This window comes from Ranitomeya imitator, chromosome 1 (assembly GCF_032444005.1).
Source record: "Ranitomeya imitator isolate aRanImi1 chromosome 1, aRanImi1.pri, whole genome shotgun sequence".
NCBI classification, from domain to species: Eukaryota; Metazoa; Chordata; class Amphibia; order Anura; family Dendrobatidae; genus Ranitomeya; species Ranitomeya imitator.
Window position 1 is genome coordinate 248,018,897 of NC_091282.1, and position 9,460 is coordinate 248,028,356.

A 9,460-nucleotide genomic window follows, 5' to 3' on the forward strand; every position below is an offset into this window, starting at 1 on the left:
TTCCAAAATGTGCTGCTGTAAAGTAGACATGTGGGAAATGTTATTTATTATTTTGTATGACCTATCTCTGATTAAAGGGCATTCAAATTCATAGATAGAAAATGGCGAAATTTTCACCAAGTTTCCATTTTTTTAACAAATAAATGCAAGCCATATCAAAGAAATTTTACCACTATCATAAAGTACAATATGTCACAAAAAATCATTCTCAGAATCTCTGGGATCCGTTGAAGCATTCCAGAGTTATTACCTCATGAAATGACAGTGGTCAGAATTGTAAAAATTGCCCGGTCATTAACGTGCAAACAACCCTCGAGGGTAAAGGGATTAAAATATGCGTCAAATCAAGCTACCCGTATTCCTTTGGAATTAAAAAAGGAGGAAAAACAAATATATGTAACAGTAAATAACCCACACAACATTTAACTCTCACAACATTATAAATATATCCTTTTTTAATCTTGCTTGTCCCCCCTCCAAAATTTAATGAATAAAACTTTGGGGTATGCATATAAACTACAATTTCTACTGCAAATAGCAAGACCCCTTATTGTTGCTTTGATGCAATAATAATTATAATAAAAAAGTTATAACTTACAGAATGCAGAGATAGAAAAAAATATTGTGTGCCTTTAATGAACTAAATGACTTGGTCCGTAAGGGATTCTACCTCACATCTGCACATTCTGTTACCTTCTGCCATCTGCTATATTCTGCTACCTTCTGTCTTTTCCAAACAAAATATTTTCAGTTTTAAGCCCAGGCATGAAACAGCCAAAATGCTCATCCATGCACCATCATGTCATAGCTGGACTACTGTCATAGTTTCTAGTGAAGAACTTGGCATCCATCCAGTCTTCTCCAGAGTTTGCGCTGATGCTTTGTCTAAGCTTAAAGAGGTTGTCCACTACTTTATCATTCATTACATGTGCTTAGGATAGGTCATCAATGTCTGATTGTTCAGGGTCCAACACCCGGCATGACCGCCAATCAACTGTTCTTAGTGTCGGCGGCTGCTGCAGACCGGAAACGCTCAATTCCGGAGCTGCTCCATCTTCTGATAGTAGCCACGGACGATTACTGTGCATCCGCCTCCTATTGATTTGAATAGAAGGTGTTTGTGCATTACCCGGCCGCGGCCACTTTCAAAATGAGGAGCAGCTCCGCAATTGAGAAATTTACGGCCAGCGGCACAGCTGATCGGGGGCGAGCCGGTTGTTGGACCCAGACCAACCAGACTCTGATGACCTATCCTAAGGATAGGTCAATAATAAAGTAGTGGACAACCTCTTTAACTTCACACAAGCGTATAAAAAAATAGTCAGTTTTTCATCAGAAAAAATGGATGAGACTAGCCCATGTTACAATTATTTTTTCACATTTTTTTTGCATATGCTGTTAGTCAGTGAGGAAAATTGTTCATGTGAACTTAAAGAAGCACTCCCATCAAAGTTTTTATCCTCTTAGTATATTTCTTATTTCATGTCACTGTGTACTTACAATTGCTCATTTTGCCTTTCTTTCCAGATAATACTCTTTTATCTGCTCTCAGAAAGACCTTTTTGAATCAGGGCTACCATCCAAGAACAATTTAAAACCAAATTACAAGAGCAAATAGAATATCAAGGAATCACCTGCTACATTACAAAGCTAAAGAAGAAAACAACCGGGTGCCTCTAGTAGTTACCTACAATCCAAATCTGGAGGTGCTAAGGGGAGCTGCATGGAAATTACAACCTTAACTACAAAAGATGCCCGATTACAATCCATTTTTCCAGACCCCCCACTACTGTGTTTTAGGCAGCTCCCAAATCTAAGAAGCATCATTGTCAGAAGCTCCCTGTCCTCTCAAACAGCTGCAGGTACCTTTCCTTGCAACCAGAAATAATGTAAAACCTGTCCAGTTATAATGACCACGGACAAGATAAAGATCCCCAATTCACATCAGGACTACAAGATCCCAGGTACTTTCAGCTGTGTCACTTCTAATGTGGTGTACCTAATTATTTGTACTAAGTGTCCAACTGGGGGTCTGTATGTGGGGCAGACAGGGCAAAAGCTTAGAACAAGAATGAGTTCTCATGGCCACACAATAAGAGAAAAAAGAATGGATATACCTGTGGCAATACATTTTGTCTCCCGGATCACAGCATTATGGACATGAAATTACTTGTATTAAAAAATGCAAATTGCCTCTTCAGAGAAAAAGAGGACTTAAAAACTCTATAGCGCCGCCTGTTGGAAGTAGCGATCCTACAAGTCACAATCAAATATTATATTTCCCAGAGGAGCATTGCACAGCGAATAAGCCTCCTTACCTTGACAAGCCAGAGTTTGTATGTAATTCTCCACAGGGAGAAACGTTGTATTAAAAAGTAACTTCAAATCTCAGAGAGACAGAAGAGTCTGGGAATGTAAGCTAATGATGACCTTTGACACACTCAGTGCAGGAAGGAATGTATTGCATGGATTTATGTCTTTTTACATCATTTAAGGAATTTGCTCTACAGACCTATGTAGGGTCATCATAACACATAACCAGACCCATTCAGAGGACCATGAAACATTCACACTCCTTATCTCTGAACTGTTACAACATTTATGGACATAAACAGTTTAGCACTCTCACATAATGGTAGTTCTACTTCACGTCACCTGTCTTGTCTTATGGAATTTTTTCTGGGCTGTATTGTGCATAAATACAGTATGTGTTTTTTCAGAATTTGTATTAGTCTAAGGGACCTGCGTAGTTTCGAAAGCTTGCAATTTGTTACCATCTTTACAGTTAGCCATTAAAAGGTATCAACCACTGAGGACTCTCAATTCTAAATAATTTTCTGTGTAGAAATAGGAAGTCTTTTGACCCTGCAGAAATCATTCCTCTCTTCAGCTCCTGACCCACCTCCTCCCCTTGCCATGGACTTTTGCAGTGATTCATGACTCATACAGGGGAAAAAAAATCTGACCTCCTGTTTCTATAGGAGGGAAAATAAGTATTTGATACACTACAAATTTTGAAAGATTTCCCACTTACAAAGAATGGAGAGGTTTATAATTTTTATCGTAGGTACAATTGAATTGTACAGAATCTTAAAAAAAAATAGAAAATCACATTGTATACTTTTTACATAATTAATTTGTATATAATCATATGAAATAAGTATTTGATACAATAGAAAAACAGAACTTAATATTTGGTACAGAAACCTTTTTCACAATTACAGAGGTCAGACGTTTCCTGTAGTTCTTGACACAAACTGCAGCAGGGATTTTGGCCCACTCCTCCATACAGATCAGTTTCAGCTCCCTCCAAAGATTTTCTATTGGGTTCAGGTCTGGAGACTAGCTAGGTCACTCCAGGACCGTAAAATGCTTCATACGGAGCACCTCCTTAGTTGTCCTGGCTGTGTGTTTCGGGTCACTGTCATGCTTTAACACCAATCCGCCAGCCATCTTCTATGCTTCTATTACTAAGGAAAGGAGGTTGCTGGCCAAAATCTCGCTATACATGACCCCATCCATCCTCCCTTCAATACATTGCAATCGTCCTGTCCCGGCTAGGTTCACATTGCGTTAATGCAGTCCGTTTAGCGCATACGCTAACGGACTGCGTTAACGCAATGTCCAAAAAGGGACCGCGTTTAGCGATCGCGCTAGCGAGAACGGACCCAAAAACGCTGCAGACAGTGTTCGAGGTCCGTCACAAAATAACGGAACATCGCTAACGCATGCCATTTAGGGATGCAATACATACATTGCGGTCAATGGGTGCGCTAACGGATCTGTTACATTGCGTTAGTGGCGCTATGTAACAGATTCCGTTAGCGGATACCCACTAATGCAATGTGAACCTAGCCAAATTTGAAGAAAAGCTCCCTCAAATTATGATGTTTTCCCCACCATGCTCTATAGTTGGAACGGTGTTCTTGAGATTGCACTCATCCTTCTTCTTCCTCCAAACACGGCAAGTGGAGTTCATACCAAAAACTTCTATTTTGGACTCATCTGATCAAATGACCTTCTCCCATGCTTCCTCTGGATCATCCAGATAGTCATTGGTTAACATCAAATGGGACTGGACATGTGCTAGCATGAGCAGGAACACCATGCGTGCCCTTCAGGATTTTAATCCATGATGGTGTAGTATGTTACTACCAGTAATATTTGAGATTGAGGTCCCACCTCTCTTCATGTCATTGACTACGTCCTCCCGTGTAGTTCTGCTCTGATTCCTGACCTTTCTCAGAATTATTCTTACCTTACGAGGCGAGATATTGCATTGAGCCCCAGACTGAGGAAGATTATTATTATTATTATTATTAATAAGATTGACAGTCATCTTGTGTTTCTTCCATTTTCTAATAAATATGCCAACAGTTGTTGCCTTCTCACCAAGCTGCTTGTGTCTTATTCTGCAGTCCATCGCAGCCTTGTGCAGGTCTACAATTTTGTCCCTGGTGTCCTAAGACAGCTTTTTGGTCTTGGCGATGGTGGAGATGTTGGTGAGTGATTGATTGTGTGGACAGGTGTCTTTTATACAGGTTACAAGTTCAAACAGGTAATGAGTACAGAGTAGGAGAGCTTCTTATAGAAAAATTAACAGGTGTGTGAGAGTCACAATTCTTGCTGGTTGGTAGCTGATCAAATACTTATTTAATGCAATAAAATGCAATTTAATTATTTAAAAATCATACAATGTGATTTTCTGCTTTTTATTTTTAGATTCTGTTTCATAGTTGAAGTGTACCTTCAATATAAATTACCGTATATACTCGAGTATAAGCCGAGATTTTCAGCCCACTTTTTTGGGCTGAAAGTCCCCCTCTCGGCTTATACGCGAATCATACGCAGGGTCGGCAGGGGAGGGGGAGCGGGGGCTGTGTAATTATACTTACCTACTCCCGGCGCGGTCCCTGCACGTCCCTGCTTCTTCCAGCGCTGCAGTTTCGTCCTGTACTGAGCGGTCACATGGTACCGCTCATTACAGTAATGGATATACGGCTCCACCTCCTGTAGAGGTTGAGCCGCATATTCATTACTGTAATGAGCGGTAACGGTGACCGTTCACTACAGGAAGAAAATGCTGCGCTGGGGAACAGACCTGCAGCGATGGCGCCAGGAGCAGGTAAGTATGATGGGAGGCAGTGCGCGATACTCACCTGCTCCACGTGCCATCGGCGGTGCCGCTGTGTCTTCCGCGTCCTCTGCAGTGATGCTCAGGTCAGAGGGCGCCGTGACGCGATTAGTGCCCGCCGCCCTCTTCCTGATCGTCAGTGCAGAGGATGGGAAGACACAGTGGCGGTCAGCGGTGGAACGGGAAAGGTGAGTATGTAATTTTTTTATTTTTTTAATCGCAGTAACAGCATTTGGGCCAAATATCTGTATGGAGCATGTTATGTGGCCATGTGTAGTATTATATGGGGGCAAATGTCTGTATGGGGCATCTTATCCGGCCATGTGCAGCATTATATGGGGGCAAATGTCTGTATGGGGCATCTTATCCGGCCATGTGCAGCATTATATGGGGCCAAATATCTGTATGGGGCATCTTATCCGGCCATGTGCAGCATTATATGGGGCAAATGTCTGTATGGGGCATCTTATCCAGCCATGTGCAGCACTATATGGGGGCAAATGTCTGTATGGGGCATCTTATCCAGCCATGTACAGCATTATATGGGGGCAAATGTCTGTATGGGGTGTTGTGAATTCTGTTGTCGAACTCCCTCCTGTGGTCGTGAATGGTACTTCGGCGAGTTCTGTCTATGGGCTCCCTCTGGTGGCTATGAGTGAAGCTGCTGCTTCTGAGGTTCCTTACACAGGTGACGTGGTTTATCCTTTGGTAGGCTTCTCTATTTAACTCCACTCAGATCGTTTCTCCATGCCAGCTGTCAATGTTTTAGCATTGGTTCAGTTCGCTCCTGGATCTGCCTGGTGACCTGTCTTCTGCAGAAGCTAAGTTCCTTATTGTTATTTTTGCTCATTGTTTCTTTGTCCAGCTGGTTATCCTGATTTTGTTTTGCTAGCTGGAAGCTCTGGGATGCAGAGTGGCACCCCCCGCACCGTGAGTCGGTGCGGAGGACCCTTTTGCACACTCTGCGTGGTCTTTTGTAGGTTTTTGTGCTGACCGCAAAGATTCCTTTCCTATCCTCTGTCTATTTAGTAAGTCTGGCCTCCCTTTGCTGAAACCTATTTCATTTCTGCGTTTGTGACTTTCATCTTTACTCACAGTCATTATATGTGGGGGGCTGCCTATTCCTTTGGGGAATTTCTCTGAGGCAAGGTAGGCTTTAGTTTCTATCTCTAGGGCTAGCTAGCTCTGAGGCTGTGACGAGGCGCCTAGGGAGCGTCAGGAGCGCTCCATGGCTATTTTTAGTGTGTGCGATAGGATTAGGGCTTGCGGTCAGCAGAGCTCCCACATCTCAGAGCTCGTCCTGTATGAGTTTAACTATCAGGTCGGGTGCTCCTAACCACCAGGTCATAACAGTACAGCTGGCCCAAAGTATTAATGCATCTCAATAGAGGAATAAGAGGACTTCTGAGACCATTTTTTTTTCTTTGCACTGTTTTGTCTTTCTTTTCCCCTAGACCTTTGGGTGGTTCAGGACACAGGTGTAGAGATGGACATTCAGGGTCTATCCTCTTGTGTGGATCATCTCACTGCAAGGGTACAAAACATTCAAGATTTTGTGGTTCAGAATCCTATGTTAGAGCCTAGAATTCCTATTCCTGATTTATTTTCTGGGGATAGATCTAGATTCTTGAATTTCAAAAATAATTGTAAACTGTTTCTAGCTTTGAAACTCCGCTCCTCTGGTGACCCCGTTCAACAAGTAAAAATCATAATTTCTTTTTTGCGTGGTGACCCTCAAGACTGGGCGTTTTCCCTTGCGCCAGGAGATCCTGCATTGCGAGATGTAGATGCGTTTTTTTCTAGCACTTGGATTGCTTTATGATGAACCAAATTCAGTGGATCAGGCAGAGAAAATCTTGCTGGCTTTGTGTCAGGGTCAGGATGAAGCGGAGGTGTACTGTCAGAAGTTTAGAAAGTGGTCTGTGCTTACTCAGTGGAATGAATGTGCCCTGGCGGCAATTTTCAGAAAGGGTCTTTCTGAAGCCCTTAAGGATGTCATGGTGGGATTTCCCACGCCTGCTGGTCTGAATGAGTCTATGTCCTTGGCCATTCAGATCGATCGGCGCATGCGTGAGCGCAAAGCTGTGCACCATCTGGCGGTATTCTCTGAGCATAGGCCCGAGCCTATGCAATGTGATAGGACTTTGACTAGAGCTGAACGGCAAGAACACAGACGTCGGAATGGGCTTTGTTTTTACTGTGGTGAATCCACTCATGCTATCTCCGATTGTCCTAAGCGCACTAAGCGGTTCGCTAGGTCTGCCACCATTGGTACGGTACAGTCTAAATTTCTTTTGTCCGTTACTCTGATTTGCTCTCTGTCATCCTATTCTGTAATGGCATTTGTGGATTCAGGCGCTGCCCTGAATTTGATGGACTTGGAGTTTGCCAGTTTTTTCTTGGAGCCCTTGCAGTATCCTATTCCATTGAGAGGAATTGATGCTACGCCTTTGGCCAAGAATAAGCCTCAGTACTGGACTCAATTGACCATGTGCATGGCTCCTGCACATCAGGAGGATATTCGCTTTTTGGTGTTGCATAATCTGCATGATGTGGTCGTTTTGGGGTTGCCATGGCTACAGGTCCATAATCCAGTGTTGGATTGGAAATCTATGTCTGTGTCCAGCTGGGGTTGTCAGGGGGTACATGGTGATGTTCCATTGCTGTCAATTTCGCCTTCCACTCCTTCTGAAGTCCCTGAGTTTTTATCAGATTACCGGGATGTATTTGATGTATTTTATCAGATTACCGGGATGTGTGCAACCTGTAAAGCGCTGCGGAATATGTTAGCGCTATATAAAAATAAAGATTATTATTATTATTATTATTATTTGAAGAGCCCAAATCTGGTGCCCTACCTCCTCATAGGGATTGCGACTGTGCTATTAATTTGATTCCTGGTAGTAAGTTTCCTAAGGGCCGTCTGTTTAATTTATCTGTGCCAGAGCACGCCGCTATGCGGAGTTATATAAAGGAATCCTTGGAGAAGGGTCATATTCGTCCGTCGTCGTCACCATTGGGAGCAGGGTTCTTTTTTGTGGCCAAGAAGGATGGTTCTTTGAGACCTTGCATTGATTACCGCCTTCTTAATAAGATCACAGTCAAACTTCAGTATCCTTTGCCACTGCTGTCTGATTTATTTGCTCGGATTAAGGGGGCTAGTTGGTTCACCAAGATAGATCTTCGAGGGGCGTATAATCTTGTGCGAAATAAACAGGGTGATGAATGGAAAACAGCATTTAATACGCCCGAGGGCCATTTTGAGTACCTGGTTATGCCATTCGGGCTTTCTAATGCTCCATCTGTGTTTCAGTCCTTTATGCATGACATCTTCCGAGAGTACCTGGATAGATTTATGATTGTATATTTGGATGACATTTTGGTCTTTTCGGATGATTGGGAGTCTCATGTGAAGCAGGTCAGAATGGTGTTCCAGGTCCTTCGTGCGAATTCCTTGTTTGTGAAGGGGTCAAAGTGTCTCTTTGGAGTTCAGAAGATTTCATTTTTGGGTTTCATTTTTTCCCCTTCTACTATCGAGATGGATCCTGTTAAAGTTCAGGCCATTTATGATTGGACTCAGCCGACATCTGTGAAGAGCTTGCAGAAGTTCCTAGGCTTTGCTAATTTCTATCGTCGCTTCATCGCTAATTTTTCCAGTATTGCTAAACCGTTGACTGATTTGACCAAGAAAGGTGCTGATGTGGTCAATTGGTCTTCTGCGGCTGTAGCGGCTTTTCAGGAGTTGAAGCGTCGTTTTGCTTGTGCCCCTGTGTTGTGCCAGCCAGATGTTTCGCTCCCTTTTCAGGTGGAGGTTGATGCTTCTGAAATTGGAGCAGGGGCTGTTTTGTCGCAAAGAAGTTCTGATGGCTCGGTGATGAAACCCTGTGCCTTCTTTTCTAGAAAATTCTCGCCTGCTGAGCACAATTATGATGGGGGCAATCGGGAGTTGTTGGCCATGAAGTGGGCATTCGAGGAGTGGCGACATTGGCTTGAAGGAGCTAAACATCGTGTGGTGGTCTTGACGGATCACAAGAATTTGACTTATCTCGAGTCTGCCAAACGGTTGAATCCTAGACAGGCTCGATGGTCGCTCTTTTTCTCCCGTTTTGATTTTGTGGTTTCATACCTTCCGGGATCTAAGAATGTGAAGGCTGATGCCCTGTCAAGGAGTTTTGTGCCTGACTCTCCGGGTGTTCCGGAGCCGGCGGGTATTCTTAAAGAAGGGGTAATTTTGTCTGCCATTTCCCCTGATTTGCGGCGTGTGCTGCAAAAGTTTCAGGCTGATAGACCTGACCGTTGCCCAGCGGAGAAACTGTTTGTCCCTGA

At 43.3% G+C, this 9,460-nt stretch overlaps 1 long non-coding RNA gene across 1 annotated transcript in view; it reads left to right on the forward strand.

Moving 5' to 3' along the window:
* The window catches only part of LOC138657712 (uncharacterized), an 83,736-nt gene extending 80,789 nt beyond the window's left edge, over window positions 1–2,947 (forward strand). The window contains exon 3 of the long non-coding RNA XR_011317151.1: window positions 1,528–2,947. This is a non-coding gene — a long non-coding RNA (uncharacterized lncRNA). The remainder of the gene's footprint in view (window positions 1–1,527) is intronic.
* Window positions 2,948–9,460: the final 6,513 nt, after the last annotated feature.